We start from the raw sequence: 27,318 nt of genomic DNA on the forward strand, positions 1-27,318 counted from the left end.
TCACCCATCCGCTCCAGCCTGAGCACACTTAACTTGAGAGTTCTCTTAGATGAGCTACTGGTGGAACAACTAGTCCTTGCTGATGATAGCCCGCCCCCCAATGGCCAATACATGTTGTGTAGACAGAGCATATCACATACGTCTCATTAGAAGCAATCGTCTGTGTTATTATCGGTCTTCGCACACATTTCTGATTACAAACCTGTTTGCCGCGTATCACACACATCTTGTTATATTGAACCATTTCTATTCTCTTGTCTCAACGCAAACAGTTCATACGAGTGAACCGCATGCTGTATATCGCACACACACCTTGATCTGGCTGACCGTTTCTTTTGTGTTGCCTAATCATAAATAGTTCATCTGAGTGAACCGTATGATGTGTATCGCACACACCTTCATCTGGCTGCCCGTTTCTTTTGTTCCTCCTCATCGCAAATAGTTAATTGAACTGAACCGTATGCCCTGCATCACACACACAACTAAAATCTGAACCGTGTTTGATGCATCCGTCATCGCAAACGTTTTGCACATTTTAGACGTTTCTCTGACACCACCGTTTGCGATTATTGCCTCGCACACAGTTTCTCGAAGGGTCTCTGATCATAGTGTCGCTTAGCAGCATCCTGCAGTAGTGCTACCATGAGAACGATTCGGCTAACCCTAGATAGCTAGCCTATCAATCTTATGATCCTGCCTCCGATCTAGCCCTCTGGTTTATATAGACACCGGAGGGGCGTAGGGTTGTACAAAGTCGGTTTTATGGAAAGGAACAATATATCCGGACACCTATACTTGCCATCCACGCATGTGAGAGTCCCCTTCAAACACGAGAGATAACCTTCTGTCTTGTAGCTTGACGGCCCATCAGTCCGGCCCAAACCAATAGGCCGAATGCCCGAGGACCCCCTAGTCCAGGACTCCCACAGTAGCCCTTGAACCAGTCTTCAATGATGATATATTCGGCGCTCAGATTGTCTTCGGCATTGCAAGGCGGGTTCTTTAAAGAATACACATCGACTTTCTTGTGTAAAAGAATTGTATCCGACTTTTTGCAATAAACACAACTCTTAGCCGTGAAGGCAGGATATATATAAAAAATGAGAATGGTGTCTTTTACTGATAACTTTTTCGATGAAGCGTTAGACTTGACCTTTCGGCATTTCGAACCATTTTCACACCCCGCTATCTGTGTTCCGAGGCCACGCCTCATTGGCATGTCCCGTCAAAATAGAGATCATGCCCACTTAATATGGGATTGCATATGAATGATATTTGGGTAATCCAACCGACTGCGGCGCATACATACATTGGGAATAGGCAAGGTTTTAAGGCTAGGGTAGTGGGAGTTCGGCATTCATAGCCTATATAAGCGGTTAAAAAAATAAAGACCCATCTTTCCTACCCCACGCCTTCTTCCTCCCTCAGCGTTTCTATCTTCAAGCTCTAGTGCCCAAGCTTCGATCCTCCCCACTGCCATCAACCTCTCCTGCTATGTCTGGGTCCGGCTTTCAGGGCAAGTGGGTGGCCTCCTCCGTCAGGGAGAAGGACATCAAGGAGCTCTGGGAGGCGGGGTACCTGAGTGCGGACATCGCATGCAGGCTCCCTGCCAAGAAGCAAGTCATCCCCACTCCGGAGCCAGGAGAAAGAGTGGTTTTTATCCGTCACTTACTCTATGGACTAGGGTTTCCACTTCATGCTTTCGTCTGCGGCCTCATGTTCTATTACGGGCTAGATTTCCATGATCTAGCCCCAAACTCCTTCCTCCACATTTTTGGCGTTTATCGTCGTGTGCGAGGTGCTCCTCTGCATCCCCCCACTTCGGCTTCTAGCTCAAAGTCTTCAACGTGAAGCCAAAGGTGGTGGACGGGGAGCACGCAGACTGCGGAGGCGCGATGGTGAGCAAACTTCCCAACGTCAGTTGGCCCAAAGGGGCTTTTGTAAAAACAGTGAAGATATGGCAGCAGGAGTGGTTCTACATCACCGAACCGCGTGGCGCCAACTGGGAGGCCACTCCTGAGTTTAGATCCGGACCCCCAATGCGGCTAGCATCATGGATCAACAAGGGTCTGGACTAGGGGTCAGCTGACGTACGTGTTGGAAATATGCCCTAGAGGCATTAATAAAATGGTTATTATTATATTTCCTTTTTTCCTTATAATTGTCTATTTTTCATGCTATAATTGTATTAACTGGAAACCGTAATACATGTGTGAATACATAGACCACGACATGTCCGTAATGAGCCTCTAGTTGACTAGCTCGTTGATCAATAGATGGTTATTGTTTCCTGACCGTGGACATTGGATGTCATTGATAACGGGATCACATCATTAGGAGAATGATGTGATGGACAAGACCCAATCCTAAGCATAGCACAAGATCGTGTAGTTTGTTTGCTAAGAGCTTTTCTAATGTCAAGTATCATTTCCTTAGACCATGAGATTGTGCAACTCCCGGATACCATAGGAATGCTTTGGGTGTACCAAATGTCACAACGTAACTGGGTGGCTATAAAGGTGCACTACAGGTATATCTGAAAGTGTCTGTTGGGTTGGCATGAATCGAGACTGAGATTTGTCACTCTGTATGATGGAGAGGTATCTCTGGGCCCACTCGGTAATGCATCATCATAATGGGTTCAATGTGACTAATGAGTTAGCCACGGGATCATGCGTTACATAACGAGTAAAGAGACTTGCCGGTAACGATATTGAACAAGGTATGGGGATACCGACGATCGAATCTCGGGCAAGTAACATACCGATGGACAAAGGGAACTATGTATGGGAATGATTGAATCCCCAACATCGTGGTTCATCCGATGAGATCATCATGGAACATGTGGGAGCCAACATGGGTATCCAAATCCCGCTGTTGGTTATTGACCGGAGAGGTATCTCGGTCATGTCTACATGGTTCCCGAACCCGTAGGGTCTACACACTTAAGGTTCGGTGATGCTAGAGTTGTTATGGCAAATAGTATGTGGTTACCAAAGGTTGTTTGGAGTCCCGGATGAGATCTCGGACATGATGAGGAACTCCGGAATGGTCCGGAGGTGAAGATCGATATATTTGACGAAGGGTATTGGAGTCCAGAATTGTTCCAAGGGTACCGGGTGACGACCAGTGTGACCGAAAGGAGTTTCGGAGGCCCCGACAAGTGTTGGGGGGGCTTATGGGCCAAAGGAAGGGGGCACACCAGCCCACTAAGGGGTTGTGCGCCCCTTCCACCCCATCTCACATAACCTGGAGAGGTGGGGGCGCCACCCCTAGGGCAGCCGGCCCTCCCGGCTTGGGGGGGGCAGGTTTCCTAGGGGTGGGGGTTCCCAAACCCATCTAAGGTTTCCCTGGCCGCCGCCCCTCCTCTAGATCCATCTAGAGGGGCCGGCTCCCTTCTCCCTTTCCCCTACATATACAGAGGGGGTGGGAGGGCAGCCGTACCCTTCCCCTGGCGCAGCCCCTCCCTCCTCCAACACTTCCTCCTCCTCTATAGAGCTTGGCGAAGCCTGATACGTCTCCAACGTATCTATAATTTTTGATTGTTCCATGCTATTATATTACCCCTTTTGGATGTTTATGGGATTTATTTTGCACATTTATATCATTTTTTGGGACTAACCTACTAACCGGAGGCCCAGCCCGTATTGCTGTTTTTTGCCTATTTCAGTATTTTGAAGAAAAGGAATATCAAACGGAGTCCAAACGGAATGAAACCTTCGGGAGCGTGATTTTTGGAACGAACGTGATCCAGAGGACTTGGAGTGCAAGCCAAGAAGCATCCGAGGCGGCCACGAGGGTGGAGGGCGCGCCCACCTCTACAGGGCGCGCCCCCTGTCTCGTGGGCCCCTCGGGCAGCCACCGACCTACTTCTTCCTCCTATATATACCCACGTACCCCGAAAACATCCAGAGAGCCAACGAAAAACAATTTCCACCGTCGTAACCTTCTGTATCCGCGAGATCCCATCTTGGAGGCTTCGCCGGCACTCCGCCGGAGGGGGAATCGACCATGGAGGGCTTCTACATCAACACCATAGCCCCTCCGATGAGTTGTGAGTAGTTTACCACAGACCTTCGGGTCCATGGTTATTAGCTAGATGGCTTCTTCTCTCTCTTTGGATCTCAATACCATGATCTCCCCCTCTCTTGTGGAGATCTATTCGATGTAACTCTTTTTGTGGTGTGTTTGTCAAGATCCGATGAATTGTGGGTTTATAACCAAGTTTATCTATGAGAAATATTTGAATCTCCTCTGAATTCTTTTATGTATGATTGAGTTATCTTTGCAAGTCTCTTAGAATTATTAGTTTGGTTTGGCCTACTAGATTGATCTTCCTTGCAATGGGAGAAGTGCTTAGCTTTAGGTTCAATCTTGCGGTGTCCTTACCCAGTGACAATAGGGGTTGCAAGGCACGTATTGTATTGTTGCCATCGAGGATAAAAAGATGGGGTTTATATCATATTGCATGAGTTTATCCCTCTACATCATGTCATCTTTCTTAATGCGTTACTCTGTTCTTATGAACTTAATACTCTAGATGCATGCTGGATAGCGGTTGATGTGTGGAGTAATAGTAGTAGATGCAGGCAGGAGTCAGTCTACTTGTCACGGACATGATGCCTATATACATGATCATGCCTAGATAATCTCATAATTATTCGCTTTTCTATCAATTGCTCGACAGTAATTTGTTCACCCACCGTAATACTTATGCTATCTTGAGAGAAGCCACTAGTGAAATCTATGCCCCCCGGGTCTATCTTTTATCATATAAGCTTCCAATTTACTTTTATTTGCATCTTTACTTTTCCAATCTATATCATAAAATACCAAAAATATATTTATCTTATCATACTATCTCTATCAGATCTCACTTTCGCAAGTGGCCGTGAAGGGATTGACAACCCCTTTATTGCGTTGGTTGTGAGTTCTTTGTTTGTTTGTGTAGGTGCGTGGGACTTTTGAGGAGACTCCTAATGGATTGATACCTTGGTTCTCAAAAACTGAGGGAAATACTTATGCTACAATTGTTGCATCACCCTTTCCTCTTCAAGGAAAACCAACGCAAGCTCAAGACGTAGCAAAGCCCTGCAGGAGAACCACAAGCTCCACCACCACGCCATCATGCTGCCGGAGCTCTCCCTCAACTTCTCCTCTCCCCTTGCTGGATCAAGAAGGAGGAGACGTCCTCGGGCTGTACGTGTGTTTAATGTGGAGGCGCCATCCATTTGGCACTAGATCAGATCTTCCGCGATTTGAATCGCCGCAAGTACGACTCCATCAACCGCGTTCTTGTAACGCTTCTGCTTAGCGATCTTCAAGGGTATGAAGATGCACTCCCTCTCTCTCTCTCTCTTTGCTAGCATCTCCTAGATTGATCTTGGTGACACGTAGGAAAATTTTAAATTATTACTACGTTCCCCAACAGCGGCATCATGAGCTAGGTCTATGCGTAGATTCTATGCACGAGTAGAACACGAGTAGTTGTGGGCGACGGTTTGTTCAAGTTGCTTACCATTACTAGTCCTATCTTGATTCGGCGGCATTGTGGGATGAAGCGGCCCGGACCAACCTTACACGTACGCTTACGTGAGACAGGTTCCACCGAATGACATGCACTTGATGCATAAGGTGGCTAGAGGGTGTCTGTCTCTCCCACTTTAGTCGAATCAGATTCGATGAAAAGGGTCCTTATGAAGGGTAAATAGCAATTGGCATATCACCGTTGTGGCTTTTGCGTAGGTAAGAAACGTTCTTGCTAGAAACCCATAGCAGCCACGCAAAACATGCAACAACAATTAGAGGACGTCTAACTTGTTTTTGTAGCGTATGCTATGTGATGTGATATGGCCAAAAGGATGTGACGAATGATATATGTGATGTATGAGATTGATCATGTTCTTGTAATAGGGATCACGACTTGCATGTCGATGAGTATGACAACCGACAGGAGCCATAGGAGCTATCTTAATTTATTATATGACCTGCATGTCAATAAAAACGCCATGTAATTACTTTACTTTATTGCTAACTGTTAGCCATAGTAGTAGAAGTAATAGTTGGCGAGACAACTTCATGAAGACACGATGATGGAGATCATGGTGTCATGCCAGTGACGATGGTGATCATGCCGCGCCTCGAAGATGAAGATCAAAGGTGCAAGATGATATTGGCCATATCATGTCACTTTATGACTTGCATGTGATGTTTGTCATGTTTACATCTTATTTGCTTAGAACGACGGTAGAATAAATAAGATGATCCCTCACTAAAATTTCAAGAAAGTGTTCCCCCTAACTGTGCACCATTGAGAAGGTTCGTTGTTTCGAAGCACCACGTGATGATCGGGTGTGATAGATTCTAACGTTCGCATACAACGGGTGTAAGGCAGATTTACACATGCAAAACACTTAGGTTGACTTTGACGAGCCTAGCATGTACAGACATGGCCTCGGAACACGAGAGATCGAAAGGTCGAACATGAGTCTATGGTAGATACGATCAACATGGAGATGTTCACCGTTGATGACTAGTCCGTCTCATGTGATGATCAGACACGACCTAATCGATTTGGATCATGTATCACCTTAGATGACTAGAGGGATGTCTATCTGAGTGGGAGTTCATTAAATAATTTGATTAGATGAACTTAATTATCATGAACATAGTCAAAAGGTCTTTGCAAATTATGTCGTAGCTTACGCTTTAGTTCTACTGTTTAAGATATGTTCCTAGAGAAAATTTAGTTGAAAGTTGATAGTAGCAATTATGCGGACTGGGTCCGTATACTGAGGATTGTCTTCATTGCTGCTTAGAAGGATTATGTCCTTAATGCACCGCTCGGTGTGCTGAACCTCGAGCGTCGTCTGTGGATGTTGCGAACATCTGACATACACGTTTTGATGACTACGTGATAGTTTAGTGCGTAATGCTAAACGGTTTAGGATTGAGGCACCAAAGATGTTTTTGAAACGTCGCAGAACATATGAGATGTTCCAAGGACTGAAATTGGGATTTCAAGCTCGTGCCCACGTCAAGAGGTATGAGACCTCCGACAAGTTTCTTATCCTGCAAACTAAGGGAGAAAAGCTCAATCGTTGAGCTTGTGCTCAGATTGTCTGAGTACTACAATCGCTTGAATCGAGTGGGAGTTAATCTTCCAGATGAGACAGTGATGGTTCTCCAAAGTCACTGCCACCAAGCTACTAGAGCTTCGTGATGAACTATAACATATCAGGGATAGATGTGATGATCCTTGAGCTGTTCGCGATGATTGACACCGTGAAAGTAGAAATCAAGTAGGAGCATCAATTGTTGATGGTTAGTAAAACCACTAGTTTCAAGAAGGGCAAGGGCAAGAAGGGATACTTCATGAAACGACAAATCAGTTGCTACTCTAGTGAAGAAACCCAAGGTTGAACCCAAACCCGAGACTATGTGCTTCTGTAATGAGGGGAACGGTCACTGAAGCAGAACTACCCTAGATACTTGGTAGATGAGAAGGCTGGCAAGGTCGACAGAAGTATATTGGATATACATTATATTAATGTGTACTTTACTAGTACTCCTAGTAGCACCAGGGTATTAGATACCGGTTCGGTTGCTAAGTGTTAGTAACTCAAAATAAAAGGCTATGGAATAATCGGAGACTAGCTAAAGGTGAGATGACGATATGTGTTGGAAGTGTTTCCAAGGTTGATGTGATCAAACATTGCACACTCCCTCTACCATAGGGATTGGTGTTAAACCTAAATAATTGTTATTTGGTGTTTGTGTTGAGCATAGACATGATTGGATTATGTTTATCGCAATATGGTTATTCATTTAAGGAGACTAATGGTTACTCTGTTTATTTGAAAAATACCTTCAATGGTCTTGCACCTAAATGAATGGTTTATTGAATCTCGATTGTAGTGATACACATGTTCATACCAAAAGATATAGGATAGTAATGATTGTACCATCTACTTGTGGTACTGCCATTTGAGTCATATTTGTATAAAATGCAAGAAGAAGCTCCATGTTGATGGATCTTTGGACTCACTCATTTTTGAAAAGTTTGAGACATGTGAACCATGTCTATTGGTATACATGCATGAAGAAACTCCATGCAGATGGATCGTTTGGACTCATTTGATTTTGAATCACTTGAGACATGCAAATCATACAACATGGGCAAGATGACTGAAAGGCCTGGTTTTCAGTGAGATGGAACAAGAAAGCAACTTGTTGGAAGTAATACATTTTGATGTGTGCAGTCCAATGAGTGCTGAGGCACGTAGTGGATATTGTTATGTTCTTACTGCACAGATGATTTGAGTAGATGCTAAGTATATTTACTTGATGAAACACAAGTCTGAATTATTGAAAGGTTCAAGTAATTTCAAAGTGAAGTTGAAGATCGTCGTAACAAGAGGATAAAATGTCTATGATATGATCATAGAGATGAATATCTGAGTTACGAGTTTGGTACACAATTAAGACATTGTGGAAATTGTTTCACAACTAATACCGCCTGGAACACCATAGTGTGATGGTGTGTCCGAACATCATAAATGCACCCTATTGGATGTGGTGCATACCATGATCTCTCTTACCGAATTACCACTATCGTTTATGGGTTAGGCATTAGAGACAACCGCATTCACTAATTCTGTTGAGATGACACCGTATGAAATATGGTTTAGAGAAACCTAAGCTGTCATTTCTTAAAAGTTTGGGGCTGCGATGCTTATGTGAAAAAGTTTTAGCCTGATAAGCTCGAACCCAAAGCGGATAAATACATTTTCATAGGACACCCAAAACAGTTGGGTATACCTCCTAATTCAGATCCGAAGTGAAAGTGATTGTTTCTAGAAACGGGTCCTTTCTAGAGGAAAAGTTTCTCTCGAAAGAATTGAGTGGGAGGATGGTGGAGACTTGATGAGGTTATTGAACCGTCACTTCAACTAGTGTGTGGCAGGGCACAAGAAGTTGGTCCTGTGGCACCTACACCAATTGAAGTGGAAGCTAATGATAGTGATCATGAAACTTCGGATCAAGTCACTACCAAACCTCGTAGGTCGACAAGGACGCGTACTACTTTAGAGTGGTACTGTAATCCTGTCTTGGAGGTCATGTTGCTAGACAACAATGAACCTATGAGCTATGGAGAAGCAATGGTGGGCCCGGATTTCGATGAATGGCTCGAGGCCATAAAATCCAGGAGAGGATCCATGTATGAAAACAAAGTGTAGACTTTGGAAGAACTACTTGATGGTCGTAAGGCTATTGGGTATAGATGTATTTTAAAGGGGAAGACAGACGATGATGGTATGTGTCACCATTAAGAAAGCTCGACTTGTCGCTAAGATGTTTTCCGACAAGTTCAAGGAGTTGACTACGATGAGACTTTCTCACTCATAGCGATGCTAAGAGTTTGTTGGAATTATATTAGTAGTTACTGCATTATTTAAGAAATCTTGCAGATAGGATGTCAAAACATGGTTTCCTCGGCAATTTTCTTGTGGAAAGGTTGTATGTGATACAACCAGAAGGTTTTGTCAATCCTAAAAGATGCTAACAAGTATGCAAAGCTCCAGCGATCCTTCTAAGGACCAGAGTAAGCATCTCGGAGTTGGAATATATGCTTTGATGAGATGATCAAAGATTTTGCGTTTATACAAAGTTTATGAGAAACTTGTATTTCGAAAGAAGTGAGTGGGAGCACTATAGAATTTCCGATCAGTATATGTTGTTGACATATTGTTGATCAGAAATGATGTAGAATTTCTGGAAAGCATATAGAGTTGTTTGAAAGGTGTTTTTCAATGGAAAACCTAGATTAAGCTACTTGAACATTGAACATCAAGATCTATAAGGATAGATCAAAATCGCTTGATAGTACTTTCAAATGAATACATACCGTGACAAGATTTTGAAGGAGTTCAAAATAGATCGGCAAATAAGGAGTTCTTGGCTGTGTTATAAGGTGTGAGTATTGAGTAAGATTTAAGACCTGACCACGGCAGAAGAGAGAGAAAGGACGAAGGTCGTCCCCTATGCTTTAGACGTAGGCTCTACAATATGTTGTGTTGTGTACCACACCTGAAGTGTGCCTTGCCATGAGTCAGTCAAGGGGTACAAGAGTGATCCAGTAATGGATCACATGACATCGGTCAAAGTTATCCATAGTAACTAGTGGACTAAGGAATTTTTCTCGATTATGGAGGTGGTAAAAGAGTTCGTCATAAAGGGTTACGTCGATGCAAATTTTGACACTAATCCGGATGACTCTGAGTAGTAAACCAGATTCGTATAGTAGAGCAGTTATTTGGAATAGTACCAAATAGCGCGTGGTAGCTGCATCTACAATATGACATAGAGATTTGTAAAGCACACACGAATCTGAAAGGTTCAGACCCGTTGACTAATAATCTCTCTCACAAGCAAGATATGATCAAACCCCATGGGTGTTGGATTCATTACAATCACATAGTGATGTGAACTAGATTGTTGACTCTAGTGCAAGTGGGAGACTATTGGAAATATGCCCTAGAGGCAATAATAAAATGGTTATTAATATATTTCATTGTTCATGATAATTCTCTATTGTTCATGCTATAATTGTATTAACTGGAAACCGTAATACATGTGTGAATACATAGACCACAACATGTCCCTAGTGAGCATATAGTTGACTAGCTCGTTGATTAATAGACGGTTATGGTTTCCTGACCATGGACATTGGATGTCACTGATAACGGGATCACATCATTAGGAGAATGATGTGATGGACAAGACCCAATCCTAAGCATAGCACAAGATCGTGTAGTTCGTTTGCTAAGAGCTTTTCTAATGTCAAGTATCATTTCCTTAGACCATGAGATTGTGCAACTCCCGGATACCATAGGAATGCTTTGGGTGTACCAAACGTCACGACGTAACTGGGTGGCTATAAAGGTGCACTACAGGTATATCTGAAAGTGTCTGTTGGGTTGGCACGAATCGAGACTGGGATTTGTCACTCCGTATGACGGAGAGGTATCTCTGGGCCCACTCGGTAATGCATTATCATAATGAGCTCAATGTGACTAATGAGTTAGACACGGGATCATGCGTTACGTAATCAGTAAACAGACTTGCCGGTAACGAGATTGAATAAGGTATGGGGATACCGACAATTGAATCTCGGGCAAGTAACATACCGATGGACAAAGGGAATTATGTACGGGATTGATTGAATCCCCAACATCATGGATATCTAGATCCCGCTGTTGGTTATTGACCAGAGAGGTATCTCGGTCATGTCTGCATGGTTCCCGAACCTGTAGGGTCTACACACTTAAGGTTCAGTGATGCTAGAGTTATTATCGGAAATAGTATGTGGTTACAAAAGGTTGTTCGAAGTCCCGGATGAGATCCCGGACATGAAGAGGAACTCCAAAATGGTACGGAGGTGAAGATCGATATATTGGACGAAGGGTATTGGAGTCATAAATTGTTCCAGGGGTACCGGGTGACGACCAATGTGACCGAAAGGAGTTTCGGAGGCCCTGACAAGTGCTGGGGGGGGGGGGCTTATGGGCCAAGGGAAGGGGGCACACCAGCCCACTAAGGGGTTGTGCGCCCCTTCCACCCCATCTCACATAACCAGGAGAGGTGGTGGCGCCACCCCTAGGGCAGCCACCCCTCCCGGCTTGGGGGGGGGGCAAGTTTCCTAGGGGTGGGGGCGCCCAAACCCATCTAGGGTTTCCATTGGCTGCCGCCCCCTCCTCTAGATCCATCTAGAGGGGCCGGCCCCCTCTCCCTTCCCCCTATATATAGTGAGGGCGTGGGAGGGCAGCCGTACCCTTCCCCTAGCGCAACTCCTCCCTCCTCCAACACATCCTCCTCCTCCATAGAGCATGGCGAAGCCCTGCAGGAGAACCACAGGCTCCACCACCATGCCGTCGTGCTGCCGGAGCTCTCCCTCAACTTCTCCTCTCCCCTTGCTGGATCAAGAAGGAGGAGACATCCTCGGGCTGTACATGTGTTGAACGCGGAGGCGCCGTCCGTTTGGCGCTAGATCAGGTCTTCCACGATTTGAATCACCGCAAGTACGACTCCATCAACCGCGTTCTTGTAACGCTTTCACTTAGCGATCTTCAAAGGTATGAAGATGCACTCCCTCTCTCTCTCGTTGCTAGAATCTCCTAGATTGATCTTGGTGACACGTAGGAAAATTTTGAATTATTACTACATTCCCGAACAATACAAAGATATCTGGAGGCTGCTTTTCAAGGCCCGAAAGCAGAAGTCGTGGCCGTAGATGACCGATGACATAGGCCTCGACTGTGCTCACCCAGCCACTCTGGTAAGTTTTCTAGTTTCCGAACATAACTTAGTCCGGAAATCACAAGGGTGTATTGAGATTCTCATATTTTAACCAGGGTTGGACGAAGAAGGCGGAGCGGATCAAGTGTACGGCTCCGCTGCCAAAAAACCCAGCTGATCCTCTGCTAACGAGGATGCTGGTTCTGGCGCCATAGTAGGCACCGGAGAAGAAAACCAAGAAGAAGGGCAAGGAGGCCAAAAATGGCCCCCGTTGTAAAGGTCCTCCAGATGCTATGTCTGGGGATTCCGAAGCCTTTTCCTCCCGTGAGGGAGATGAAGATGAAAAGGAGGAGGAAGAATAGAGCGACTCTTCCCCTAAGGGGAGGAGGAAGAAAAGAGCGGCCTCCAAAGACCAAGAGGCGGAGGCATCCAAAAGGGGGAAGATATCCCTCTCCGACGACTCAGATTCGGATGCTGAAGCCATCCCCGAGCGGCGCCTCAGGTCGAAGCCCCTGGCCGACTCGTAAGTATCCGAGGATGCCTTACATATATCAGCTTTTATAATTGTAGTTTTTAACATATTATATTATGTGTTTCAGTCCGGCCCGCGACCTCCCCCAATTATCCTCATCTTCGGGGAATTCGCTGGAGCCGGGGATGGGGGAGAGTGAAACGCCTCCACGGGCCTCCCCGCCAACCGCCGTGGATGAAACTGAAGTTTTGTCCTGAAGAGCCTTTCCAGGCCATGGAGAGAGGCGGGAGGCCGTGAAGACGACATCAGAGGGTAACACCTCGACCTCCGAAGATATGGGGGGTCCTACCCCCATGGAGACTGACGACGGGGCCATGACTAATCAGGCCCCCAGCCGAGCATCATTCTGAAGACCCATACGGGTCCTGAATGGGCCAGCGGACCCATTTGAAGGAGGGGGGAGCGTCGACTTCACCGACGGCCTCCATCAATCTGGAGGTGCCGGATACTTTGGCGGAAGCGCTTCATCGTGCTTCCATCGTGGAGGAGCACCGTACCCTGATGGGTATGGTGGTTGAGAAGATTCAGTCCACCAAAAGCGGGCTGAACGAAGCCTTTACCAGCCTATTAAGAAGCTTTGAGGTATGCGATGTAATTTTCTAACCAATTTTAATAGAGGAATATGCCTGTGTACAGATAGTAGCCCCTGAGACTTTGTCTGGCTTTGACGAAGCCCGACAGAGGATCACATAGTGTTTGGAAAAGGTGACACTCTATTGTACAACAGGCTTCCCTACTGGCGGCGAGCGCCCAATCCACCGAAGTCTCCGAACTTACTCGGAAGTTGTGGCTGGCTGATGAAGAGGTCGTCCACATTAATAAGCGGCTTGAGGAGATGCAAGGTATGCATGCATTGAGTATATATCTCCAGTTATATATGTGTTAGCCATTTGAAACAGACTAAAAATGCTTTAACTATGCCTGCAGTTGGCGCCTATGAGATTGAGTCCCTCAAAAGTGCCCTTGCCGAAGCCAAAAAGGAGGCAGAGGCGAGCAAGGTGGCCGCAGACAAGGCGGCCAAAAGCTTAGAAGAAGAGCAGACCTCCCACCAACGACATGAGGCGCGGGTGGGTGAGGTTGAAAAAGAGCTCAAGGATGCCATTGCCAGATGCGAGTCCTTGGAGCAGACGAGTTCCCATGAGAGCCTGAAAGAATCCCGGACTGATGCCCAAGACGTTCGCCAGGAGATCCAAGAGGCGAGGTGGATTGCGGCTGGTAAGGCCTTTATTATGCATAGTAGGTATGCTAGTAGAAGATATATTTTACTAATCGGAGTTCGGAGTTCTCCAAGCGCTTTCGCCGACTTGCCAAGGAGTATTGCGGATGCCGCCGCATTCTTCCAAGTCGAAGAGGAGAGCTCAACTGAGAACCTGTTCTGGTCGCAGTATCATGCGCCGGAGCTTCCAGTGCCCCTGAGTGACCAGATGAAGCAGTTATCCGAGCTGCATAGGGTGGCCGGCCTGGCCATGAAGGACGTAATAGTCTGTCTATGGCCGGCCAAAGCCGTACCCAGCAGCCACTTCAGGATCGTGAATAGGTTGGTGGAGGTGCTCCCTCGAATTGATGCTGTTAAGTGGTCATCCTGTATTGAGGGTGCTCGGATGGCCTTTGCCCGTGTGAAGGTTTAGTGGGCGAAGATGAAAGCCACCGAGATTGCCACCGTAGGGCTGATACGTCTCCGTCGTATCTATAATTTTTGATTGTTCCATGCCATTATTCTACAACTTTCATATACTTTTGGCAAATTTTAAATTATTTTTGGGACTAACATATTGATCTAGTGCCCGGTGCTAGTTCCTGTTTGTTGCATGCTTTATGTTTCGCAGAAATCCAATATCAAACGGAGTCCAAACGGGATAAAAACAGACGGAGAATATTTATGGAATATTTGTGATTTTTGGGAAGAAGAATCAACGCGAGACGGTGCTCGAGGGGGCCACGAGGCAGGGGGCAGGCGTGCCCCTGACCCTTGTGGGCACCCCGTAAGGTGGTTGATGCTCTTCTTTTGCCGCAAGAAAGCTAATTTTTGGAGAAAATCTGGGCGAAGGTTTCAATCCAATTGGAGTTACGGATCTCCGGATATAAAAGAAACGGTGGAAGGGCAGAATCTGAGAACGCATAAAATAGAGAGACAGATACAATCTCGAAGGGGCTCTCGCCCCTCCCACGCCATGGAGACCATGGACCAGAGGGGAAACCCTTCTCCCATCTAGGGAGAAGGTCTAGGAAGAAGAAGAAGAAAGGGGGCTCTCTCCCCCTTGCTTCCAGTGGCGCCGGAACACCGCCGGGGGCCATCATCATCACCGCGATCTACACCAACAACTTCACCACCCTCATCACTAGCTCTTCCCCCCTCTATGCAGCGATGTAACCTCTCTTTTACCCGCTGTAATCTCTACTTAAACATGGTGCTCAACGCTATATATTATTTCCCAATGATGTATGGCTATCTTATGATGTTTGAGTAGATCCGTTTTGTCCTATGGGTTATTTTTTTTGAGAATCCCTATGGGTTAATTGATGATCGTGATTGGTTTGAGTTGCATGTTTTATTATTGGTGCTGTCCTATTGTGCCCTCCGTGTCGCGCAAGCATGAGGGATTCCCGTTGTAGGGTGTTGGAATATGTTCATGATTCGCTTATAGTGGGTTGCTTGAGTGACATAAGCATAAACCCGAGTAAGGGGGTTGTGGCGTATGGGATAAAGGGGACTTGATGCTTTAATGCTACGGTTGGGTTTTACCTTAATGATCTTTAGTAGTTGCGGATGCTTGCTAGAGTTCCAATCATAAGTGCATATGATCCAAGAAGAGAAAGTATGTTAGCTTATGCCTCTCCCTCAAATAAAATTGCAATAGTGATTACCAGTTTAGTTATCGATTGCCTAGGGACAAATTACTTTCTCGTGACAAAAAGCTCTCTACTAAAAATAATTTAGTTGTGTCTTCACCTAAACAGCCCCTAGTTTATATTTACATGCTCTTTATTATCTTGCAAACCTATCCAACAACACCTACAAAGTACTTCTAGTTTCATACTTGTTCTAGGTAAAGCGAACGTCAAGCGTGCGTAGAATTATATCAGTGGTCGATAGAACTTGAGGGAATATTTGTTCTACCTTTAGCTCCTCATTGGGTTCGACACTCTTACTTATCGAAAGAGGCTACAATTGATCCCCTACACTTGTGGGTTATCAAGACCTTTTTCTGGCGCCGTTGCCGGGGAGTCATAGCATGGGGTGAATATTCTCATGTGTGCTTGTTTGCTTTATCACTAAGTAATTTTTATTTGCTGTTCTAAGTTGTTCTCTATCTTTAGTTATGGGTAGGAAACACAAAATACCAAAAAAATTAGTTCTACCTACTGAACCAATGGTTGAAGAACCACTCAAAATCTATCACACTCCTGAAGTTTTTTACTTAGATCATCTTCGATCCCTTTGTGCTCGTGCTGAACCCCCCACTAGCTTAGTTGAGGGAAAATCTTTAGATGAGCATGCTTGTTATGTGCGACACCGCATATCTGAAAAGGGAAACTTTTACTGGATCAAATTCATCGTTTGCAATGTATGCTTGGAATTTATGTGAAATATATGGTGTTACTTGTTGTTCTGAAAACCCTAAGAAACACCTTCCCTACCAATGTGAGTTTAGTGATAATGGAATCGTATCTTTGTATGCTAAGGTTGTTTATAATTACTATGATGTTCAACAAATTGAAGAATTTGTTGCTTTTACGGGTGCTTATGAAATTGCTTCTTTGATTGAAACGTATGATGCTACTCTTTACAAATCTGAAAATTTTGCCATACTTAAATATTGTTATGATAATTATGCTTCTAATGCCTATGTTAAACTATATATTGAGGACTCCTCCGCTGTCCAAGAAGAGACTAATATTTTGCAGGAGTTTATGGAAGAAGAAATTGATGAAACTGTAAGCTCATTGGATGAAAAAGATGATGAGGAGAGCGAAGAACAAAAGGAGGAAGAGCGGATTAGCTACCCGTGCCCACCTTCTAATGAGAGTAACTCTTCAACCCATAAATTGTTTAATTCCCCTTCGTGCTTACCGAAGGATGATTACTATGATGATTGCTATGATCTGGTTGATTCTCTTGAAATATCCCTTTTTCATGATGCTTGCTATGCTTGTGGCCAAGATGCTGATACGTCTCCAACGTATCTATAATTTTTTATTGTTCCATGCTATTATATTACCCGTTTTGGATGTTTATGGGCTTTACTTTACACTTCTATATCATTTTTGGGACTAACCTACTAACCGGAGGCCCAGCCCGAATTGATGTTTTTTGCCTATTTCAGTGTTTCAAAGAAAAGGAATATCAAACGGAGTCCAAACGGAATGAAACCTTCGGGAGCGATCTTTTTGGAACAAACGTGATCCAGATGGCTTGGAGTGGAAGTCAAGAAACAAGCGAGGCGACCACAAGGGTGTCCGGCGCGCCCCCTACAGGTGGGCGTGCCCTCCACCCTCGTGGGCCCCTCGAGTGTCCACCGACCTACTTCTTCCTCCTACATATACCCATGTACCCTGAAAACATCAGAAGCGACCATGAAAAATTATTTCCACCGCCATAACCTTCTGTATCCGCGAGATCCCATCTTGGAGCCTTCGCCAGCGCTCCGTCGGAGGGGGAATTGATCACGGAGGGCCTCTACATCATCTCCAAGGCCTCTTAGATGAGTTGTGAGTAGTTTACCACAGACCTTCGGGTCCATAGTTATTAACTAGATGGCTTCTTCTCTCTCTTTGAATCTCAATACAAAGTTCTCCTTGATCTTCTTGGAGATCTATTCGACGTAACTCCTTTTGCGGTGTGTTTGTCGAGATCCGATGAATTGTGGGTTTATGATCAAGTTTATCTATGAGAAATATTTGAATCTCCTCTGAATTCTTTTATCTGTGATTAAGTTATCTTTGCAAGTCTCTTCGAATTATCAGTTTGGTTTGACCTACTAGATTGATCTTTCTTGCAGTGGGAGAAGTGCTTAGCTTTGGGTTCAATCTTGCGGTGTCCTTCCCAAGTGACAGTAGGGGCAGCAAGGCACGTATTGTATTGCTGCCATCAAGGATAAAAAGATGGGCTTTATATTTATCCCTCTACATCATGTCATCTTTCTTAATGGGTTGCTCTGTTTTTTATGAACTTAATACTCTAGATGCATGCTGGATAGCGGTCGATGTGTGGAGTAATAGTAGTAGATGCAGGCAGGAGCCGGTCTACTTGTCACGGACATGATCCCTATATACATGATCATGCCTAGATAATCTCATAATTATTCGCTTTTCTATCAGTTGCTTGACGGTAATTTGTTCACCCGCCGTAATACTTATGCTATCTTGAGAGAAGCCACTAGTGAAATCTATGGCCCCCGGGTCTATCTCTTATCATATAAGCTTTCAATCTACTTTTATTTGCATATTTTAATTTTCCAATCTATATCATAAAATATGAAAAATATATTTATCTTATCATATTATCTCTATCAGATCTCACTTTCGCAAATGGCCGTGAAGGGATTGACAACCCCTTTATTGCGTTGGTTGCGAGTTCTTGTTTGTTTGTGTAGGTGTGTGGGACTTTTGAGGAGCCTCCCACTAGATTGATACCTTGGTTCTCAAAAACTGAGGGAAATACTTACGCTACTATTGCTGCATCACCCTTTCCTCTTCAAGGAAAACCAACGCAAGCTCAAGACGTAGCAGATGCCAATATGAATTATGCTTATGGAGATGAACTTGATATAGTTCCTTACGTTAAACATGAAATTGTTGCTATTGCACCCACGCATGATAGTCCGATTATCTTTTGAATTCTTCCTACTACACTATATCAGAGAAGTTTGTGCTTATTAAGGATTATATTGATGGGTTGCCTTTTACCATTGCACATGATAATTTTGATGAATATAATATGCATGTGCTTGCTGCTCCTACTTGCAATTATTATGAGAGAGGAACTATATCTCCACCTCCCTATGTTTCCAATATGATAAAAATGTAAGAAACTGTTTATACTATGCATTGGCCTTTACTATGTGTGCATGAATTGTTCTTTTATGACATGCCGATGCATAGGAAGAGAGTTAGACTTCATTGTTGCATGATATATGTTACTTTGTGCTCACTACTAAATCACAAATCATTGTTAATTAAAATTGGCTTTGATATTGGTGTTGAGTTAATTGATGATGGGTTAATTGATGATCGTGATTGGTTTGAGTTGCATGTTTTATTATTGGTGTTGTCCTATTGTGCCCTCCGTGCCGCGCAAGCGTGAAGGATTCCCGCTGTAGGGTGTTGCAATATGTTCATGTATAGTGCGTTGCTTGAGTGACAGAAGCATAAACCCGAGTAAGGGGGTTGTGGCGTATGGGATAAAGGGGACTTGATGCTTTAGTGCTATGGTTGGGTTTTACCTTATTTATCTTTAGTAGTTGCGGATGCTTGCTAGAGTTCCAATCATAAGTGCATATGATCCAAGAAGAGAAAGTATGTTAGCTTATGCCTCTCCCTCAAATAAAATTGCAATAGTGATTACCAGTTTAGTTATCGATTACCTAGGGACAAATTACTTTCTCGTGACAAAAAGCTCTCTACTAAAACTAATTTAGTTGTGTCTTCACCTAAACAGCCCCTAGTTTATATTTACATGCTCTTTATTATCTTGCAAACCTATCCAACAACACCTACAAAGTACTTCTAGTTTCATACTTGTTCTAGGTAAAGCGAACGTCAAGCATGTGTAGAGTTGTATCGGTGGTCGATAGAACTTGAGGGAATATTTGTTCTACCTTTAGCTCCTCGTTGGGTTCGACACTCTTACTTATCGAAAGCTACAATTGATTCCCTACACTTATGGGTTATCAAGGGCCACCTGAGGGCAAGGAGCACCGGCAGCCGGAAAGGTATTTTGACGAGGTCCTCGAGGGAGCCCGTATTGTAGAAGGCCAGTGCTCCAAGGACATAATATTTGATTTGTTGTGTCCGGTTGTAAGAGTTGTGTAATGAACTCGTAGTGTATAATAGTTACGTTTATGCTTTATTATCAGTTTATCCTCCTATTTTGCTGTTTATATCTCTGAAAGTTTACTAGTCGTCGGCTTCAGCCCCCACATAGAGACTACAGGGGTGTTCGGGATCGCATGAACGCACTTTATCCAACGTCTTGGTCCGATGTAGGAGGCGTCTTGCGAAGTGAACCAGGCAATCAGACTATGTGGTTTTAGTACTTTCACTTCAAGCATAAGAGTCCATTGTTGGCGCTAAGTACTAGCCCCTCGTTGCATCATCGACAATTCGGAGTGCGGCGCCTTTGTAACGCGGCTGGTCAAAAAACCTAGCCCCTCGTATAACACAGCATAAATCGCGAATGATTTGTAGTATAACACTAAGTCACCGGATCGCTGACCCACTCTCGCTTATCATGACAATGAGTTTTCGGCTTTCTCTACTGAGGCACTTGACGGGATGAACCGGAAATACAATCGCAGTAGTTCTCCCTTTACTACCTTAGCCGAACTTGCAGAACGTAAGGTGGCAAACATAGGAGCCGAGAAACCCAACTATAGACCAAAGACATGATTTGGAGCAGATGCATATAATGCAATATCTGGGACACCGAAGAGTTCCCTATGGGTGTTCGGACTTTGAGAATTTTGCGGGGCCGAATAGAGCCCCCGGTATAACGACAGAGTCAAGCCACGTATGCCAGCCGAATGTAAGGGGAGCGCGGATGTCTGGGAAAAAAAATCCAAAAACCCAACCAAGAAGGTGATAATCATCTGTGCCCTTTAAATCTTTATTGATATGTCGATGATAGGCAATGTCGTTCAGTATTAAGGTCATATTACATGCCTGAGGAAAAAAGAAAGAAATTACATAAGGGAAAGTCTAACACAGGGCCTGAAAATCATATATCGGAAAAGAAACTCCAATTATGCCCTGCCGCACGTCTGCGCCTTTTCTCCTTAGTAGTGAGTCCTTTGAGAGGAGAGTTTGATGGTTGGGACGAGCTGGCCTTGAAAGGATCTCCTGCAACAACCATCTTATAAGTAGGGCTCTTGATGAACCTGTGTTAAAAGGAAAAAGATATATGCGGTCCAATTATGGTCAAGCCGTGTAATGGACCTATTCTGCAGTGTGCCTCCAACGCCACCCAAGGTATTTTTAGTGCGTAATTATGTACGCACGGTACGTAAGCCGCGACCTGATGGGGTGGTCAGCGGAGGCCGAACTGCTAATCAAGGTCCGGATCCATTGACTTATCGCTATTATGCGCGGACCGGACTCGTTTGGATGCGTCATTGGCTTTATTGGCCGGCGAGCTGTTCGGCTCGATGAGGCCGTTGTACACTTCTGCTGCAAGGGCTGCGGTGTGCTCTTCAGTACGGAGTGAGCGCTCCATATTACCATTGACTGTAATAATGCCACGAGGTCCGGGCATTTTGAGCTTCAAGTAAGCATAGTGCGGGACTGCATTAAAGCGGGCAAAGGCAATTCGTCCGAGCAGTGCATGGTAGCCACTGTGGAAAGGGACGATGTCGAAGATTAAGTCCTCACTATGAAAGTTATCTGGGGAGCCGAATACTACCTCCAGTGTGATTGAGCCCGTGCAACGGGCCTCCACTCCTGGTATCACACCTTTAAAGGTAGTGTTACTAGGCTTGATTCGTGACGGGTCGATCCCCATCTTACGGACAGTGTCTTGATATATCAAGTTGAGACTGCTTCCTCCGTCCATAAGGACTCTACTGAGGTGGTATCCGTCAATGTTTGGATCAACTGGTTGGGTGATCCCTACGATCAAAGGTGATCGGACAGGCTGACCATGGGTTGAACTTGGGGACAATAGGCTCTACGGCGTAGATATCTCGAAGTGCGTGCTTGCGCTCCCTTTTGGGGATGTGAGTGACATATATCATGTTCACTGTCCTCACCTCAGGGGGAAACTGCTTCTGACCCCCAGTGTTTGGCTGACGAGGCTCATCCTCGTCTTTGCTTGGAGGCCCTTTTCCCTTGTTTTCGGTATTTAACTTACCGACCTATTTGAAGACCCAATAGTCCCTGTTGGTATGATTTGCAGGTTTATCGGGTGTGTCATGAATCTGGCAGGGCCTCTCGAGGATTTTGTCTAAGCTGGATGGCCCATCCTTGCTGCCTTTGAAAGGTTTCTTTCGCTGACCGAACTTAGGACCGCGGAATCCGGCATTGACTGCCGTATCATCTGCGTTGTCGGTGCAGTTGTTCTGACATTTGTTTTTATTGCGGCGAGGTTTACCATTGCCGTCCCGCACCTCAGAGGTGCCGGGGTTGCCTGAGTTGTTGCTTCTACGAGCCAACCAGCTATCTTTGCCCGCATAGAAGCGGGTCATGAGTGTCGTTAAGGCTGCCATGGTCTTCGGCTTTTCCTGCCCCAGGTGCCGGACGAGCCATTCGTCACGGACGCTATGCTTAAAGGCCGCTAAGGCTTCGGCATCCGGACAGTCTACGATCTGGTTCTTTTTAGTTAAGAACCGATTCCAAAGCTTGCGAGCTGATTCGCTAGGCTGCGGAATTATGTGACTGAAGTTGTCAGCATCCGGTGGGCGGACATAAGTGTCGTGAAAGTTAGCCCTAAAAGCATCCTCCAAGTCTTCCCAGGTTCCAATGGAGTTTTCTGGGAGGCTGTTTAGCCAGTGCCATGCTGGTCCTTTCAGCTTTAGAGGGAGGTATTTAATGGCATGGAGATCATCCCCTCGAGCCATGTGAATGTGGAGAAGAAAATCCTCAATCCAGACGGCCGGATCTGTCGTACCATCGTACGGTTTGATGTTTACGGGCTTAAACCCTTCTGGAAACTGATGTTCCACAACCTCATCAGTGAATCATAGGGGGGGTGTGGCCCCTCTATATCGCACAACATCGTGGCGGAGGTCGGCTGACATCTAAGTTTGGTACTGATCCTAAACATAGTAACGGTCGTCACTTCGGGCTTCATGGCCATTATCTCGCGCCGGGGCACGGCCCTTTGATCCGTAGATTGATCTAGTCTGACCAGCTTTATATCCCGCTGCTGTAGTCTCCCTGCCTCTTCAGCGAGGGGGTGCGGGTTGGTGTTCGGTTTGATATGACGTTTTATCTCGTCCACGTGGTGGCCGGTCTGGGTTATCTGCCTGATTGTATTTCGACGGTATTGGTTCAAGGACTTCGTCGTTGAATTGAGGTAGCATCTTGCGCCTAGGGTAACATTTGACAGGTCGCTCTTGGTCGTATTCCTCAGCGGCCAGGACCTTAGTCCACCTTTCGTTCAACGTGTCTTGTTCTTCTTTGAGTTGTTGCTGCTTCCTCTTCAGGCTCCGCGCTGTGGCAATGAGCTGTTTCTTAAAGCATTCTTGGTCGAGGGGTTCCTCCGGGACAATGAAATCTTTGTCACCGAGGCTAACCTCCTCTTCAGATTCCGGCTTGTAATTGCTGTCCTCCACATCTTCGTTGTCAGCATGTCCGGGGTTGTGTTCACCATCTTCCCTCTCATCCTGTTCGGACATGGGCTCGACGGGGTATTCGAGATCTTCGGCATCATCCGGAGTCTCATTGTATCTGGTGCCGGTATTGATATCCTTTGTCCGACGCGATCGTGAACGGTGCCGCTAGCGTCGGCGCTTTGGTGGTTGGTCGATGGGTTTTGTCCTCATCTGGGCTAGGGTTATCCTTGTCGTTCTTCGGAGTGTCCACCATGTACACATCATAGGTTGAGGTAACCGTCCAACGCCCCGTGACGGGTGGGACTTGGCTTGGTTCAGCATCGGCATCGTCGTCCACGCCGTCGATGTCTTCGGATGCATAATCTAGCATGTCAGTTAAGTCCTCTCGACAGTGGCTATCAAGTGGATGGTGGGTGGGGCGTAAAGTTCCCCTCTTTTAGCCCCCAGACCGAGTTGGGTGCAGTTCGGAGGTAAGGCCTCCATGATGGCGAGAGATGGCATCAAACCCAACGCTTCATCTAGGAGCGGGAGTGGGACCGGAAACTGCGGGCCTGCCGCGCTATGTTCAGCATGAGGCGCCTGATCGGACCGGCTAAGTGCAGACCTCGGCAGTTTGGAACGGTTGCCCAGGGCCAAGTCTAAGCCTGCATCTGGGTCTTCGGTAGGAAGTTCCGTAAGGGAAAAAAGTCCGGTGGGGCTTAAGCTCATGTCTTCGGACGACGAGTCCTACCCTAGATCCAAGGCCGAGGTAGGTTTTGATGTTGACCCCTGGATGGGATCTGACAGGGGATCTAAAGAGTCTTCCTGACGGGGACATAGAGTGGCGGCCGAGTCCGCAAACCAGTCGAAGACTAGGTCTCCTCGGATGTCGGCAACATAGTTCAGGTTTTCGAACCTGATCTGGTGGCCGGGGGCGTAACTATCGACCTGCTCGAGGCGGCCGATCAAGTTGGCACGAAGCACAAAGCCACTGAACACAAAAACTTGTCCAGGAAGAAAGGTCTCCCTGGATGCGGCGTCATTGTTGATGAAGAGGTGATCCATCGATCCTTCCGTCGACAACATAGCGGAGCTATCAATGAAAGCACCAATGTCGGTGTCAAAACTGGCAGATCTCGGGTAGGGGGCCCAAGCTGCGCGTCTAAGGATCAATAGTAAAATGGAGAAGGACACAGTGTTTACCCAGGTTCGGGCCCTCTTAATGTAGGTAAAACCCTACTCCTGCTTGATTATATTCGAGGGTATAGGGGTTATAAGAGTTGATCTACCACGAGATCGATTCGGCTAACCCTAGATAGCTAGCCTAGCAATCTTATGATCCTGCCTCTGATCTAGCTCTCCGATTTATATAGACACCGGAGGGGCGTAGGATTGTACAAAGTTGGTTTTACAGAAAGGAACAATATATCCGGACACTTATACTTGCCATCCACGCATGTGAGAGTCACCTTCGGAATGAGAGATAACCTTCTATCTTGTAGCTTGACGGCCCATCAATCCGGCCCAAACCAATAGGTCGGACGCCCGAGGACCCCCTAGTCTAGGACTCCCACAGGCGGCACCAGCGAGAGACGCCGGAAGGAGGAGAAGGAGCCGAGGCAGGGCTAGCCCGACGCCCGGCACCACCAGGCAGATGGAAACGCCCCGCGGAGTCCCCAACTGCGTGTGGGAAAGAGCCGCCCCGCCGCCGCCAACGCCCCAGGTGGCGGCTAGGGAGGGGGTTGAGGCGAAGGGGGCGACGAGGGCGGCGCTAGGGTTCCTCCCGGGGGTGACCGCGGGAGCGCCTCGGAGAGGAAGCGACAGGGTCGGGGATGGAGGGTTCCTGGTTACATAATTTATACTATTTCTTAATAGTATATAACAAGTTAAACAGATAAGTGATACTCCCTCTGATCCGAATTAGTTGATTCAGCCTCTGTACCATATCCAGTGATTGTTAATATGTCCGCTGACTTTAATTACCTGCAACTGGGTTTGTGAGGGTGACTTGATTGACCTCAGGACAATAAACTAAAAATTAAATTCTCAACAATGTTAATCTCTACGTGTTTCTTGGTAGTTGAGTAGGGTTGCCACTTCTCTCTGGTGTAATAAATGCGTTCCTTCAGCACCTAGCGATGAGGATGTTTGCCACCAAGATACCATGCAAAAGTAAAATATTCTTGAAACTAGCGAAAATGCCAAACAGAGACCGAGCTTCATGGAGGCTTATTTAAAAACTTTAAAATTCAACCTTTTTAGTTTCAAAAAATTCTGAAAATAAATACACATATACCCAGATACATTATACCCAGATACATAATGTATATGTGTGCAAATTTTCAGGCCGAAATACATTAAAATGTGTGCTACACAAAAAAGACAGATCTAGGGCCTTTTAGCATATGTACTATTCATCTATAAAGTCCATGATTTTGTTTTTTTTGTACAGCTTGCAATTCAAGGTATTTCATCCTGAAATTTTTCACACATACACTTTACATCCTTGCATACATGTGTACTTTTTTCAGAATTTTTTTAAACCAAAATTTATGAATTTTGACTATTCAAAATAAAGGGCTCCATAGAGCTCGGTCTCCAAAATGCCCTACTCTGAAACTAATCGTAATATAATTATGCTATGTCTTAATGACTTGCTTTGTATAATACTCCCTCCGTCCGAAAATACTTGTCATCAAAATGGATAAAAAGAGATGTATCTCAAACTAAAATACATCTAGATACATCCCCTTTTATTCATTTTGATGACAAGTATTTTCGGACGGAGGAAGTATATACGTACTATACTACTTGTATCTCACATGGTTTGCTTATCTGCATACTTTGCTTAAACAGGCTGCATTGGTTAGAGAGAAGTCATTTGGAACAACAAAGGATCGAATGCTTTGCATTGAGAGGTGTGCAAATTCCAGAGCTGTAACTATCTTCATCCGTGGCGGTATGTTTCAATGGATAAGACCTCTCCCAATGCATAGGTGCTAAAGTGGGGTGCTAAGTGCATTAAAATGCTTAACAACTAATGACCCCAATGCATCGGTGCTTAGATTTTGTAGCTAAGCCTCCTCTATTTAATTGTTTAGTAATAAAACTCCTTCATATATTGGTTGATAGTCTTTTTGTCTAGGTTCACGTGCTTAGCATTGGTTCTTATTGGGATCACCATAATGCTCTCTCTCCTCTTTAATTGTTGTGCCACATCATTTTTCTGCCTATGTGGCACCCTTAGTATCTCTTCCTTCATGTTCGCATGTGCATATCTCCACATCCTTTATTAGGTCATGTGTGCTTGTACCTTCAACTAATTAGTGGTCAATCTGTCCATACAGTTGGGATACTCTTGTGTTGCATACAGTGCAAAACAGTTTTACCAGTGTTGGCAGTATCCAGATACGTGACAGTTTCACTGTTCTGCACTACAAGGGCGCCGGGGGGCTTGTGACGCTCGACGAGGCCCGCGCGCGGGACCTGCCCATCAGCGGCAGCGTCCTCTGCGGCGTGCCCCCCGACGTCAAGGTGGAGGCCTACAACGGCAACCGCGAGCCCCCCTGGTGCTGCCTCGACGAGCGAGAAATTGAATCTTTTGCCACACTTTACTTCTTCATTTGATAATTTGCCTCCCGCCTGAGAGGCTGTCGGGTGGGGCCGGGCCACTTGCCATTGAGACAATGATGGAGAAAATCATCAAACCCCATGTAAAATGGGGCAAAAGATCCAATCCCCGGCCCTCCGTCTGCAGCTTCAAGAAAGTGAGGAGATGCTCTGGACCGAAGTCCCGATTTTGGGGCGTTGGATCAGATCATGCACGTGTTCTTCTCTTCTGCGTGTACTATGACGCAAATCTGCTGCTATGCAGATCGTACCATACATGTTAGGCTTCATGGACGTTCCCTTCACCGTATTTGACATTGGCATCACCATTTATCGCGCAGGCGCGGAGCATTTCAACAGGAAGGCAAGCTTGTTGGAAACAGTCCCGCTGGGTAACAGTCCCACTGGGTTCCT

General features: G+C 45.6%; 1 pseudogene; it reads left to right on the forward strand.

Moving 5' to 3' along the window:
• Positions 1-26,922, forward strand: part of LOC123139219 (T-complex protein 1 subunit epsilon-like) — a 108,275-nt pseudogene extending 81,353 nt beyond the window's left edge.
• Positions 26,923-27,318: the final 396 nt, after the last annotated feature.

Source organism: Triticum aestivum, chromosome 6B (genome assembly GCF_018294505.1).
Source record: "Triticum aestivum cultivar Chinese Spring chromosome 6B, IWGSC CS RefSeq v2.1, whole genome shotgun sequence".
NCBI lineage: Eukaryota > Viridiplantae > Streptophyta > Magnoliopsida > Poales > Poaceae > Triticum > Triticum aestivum.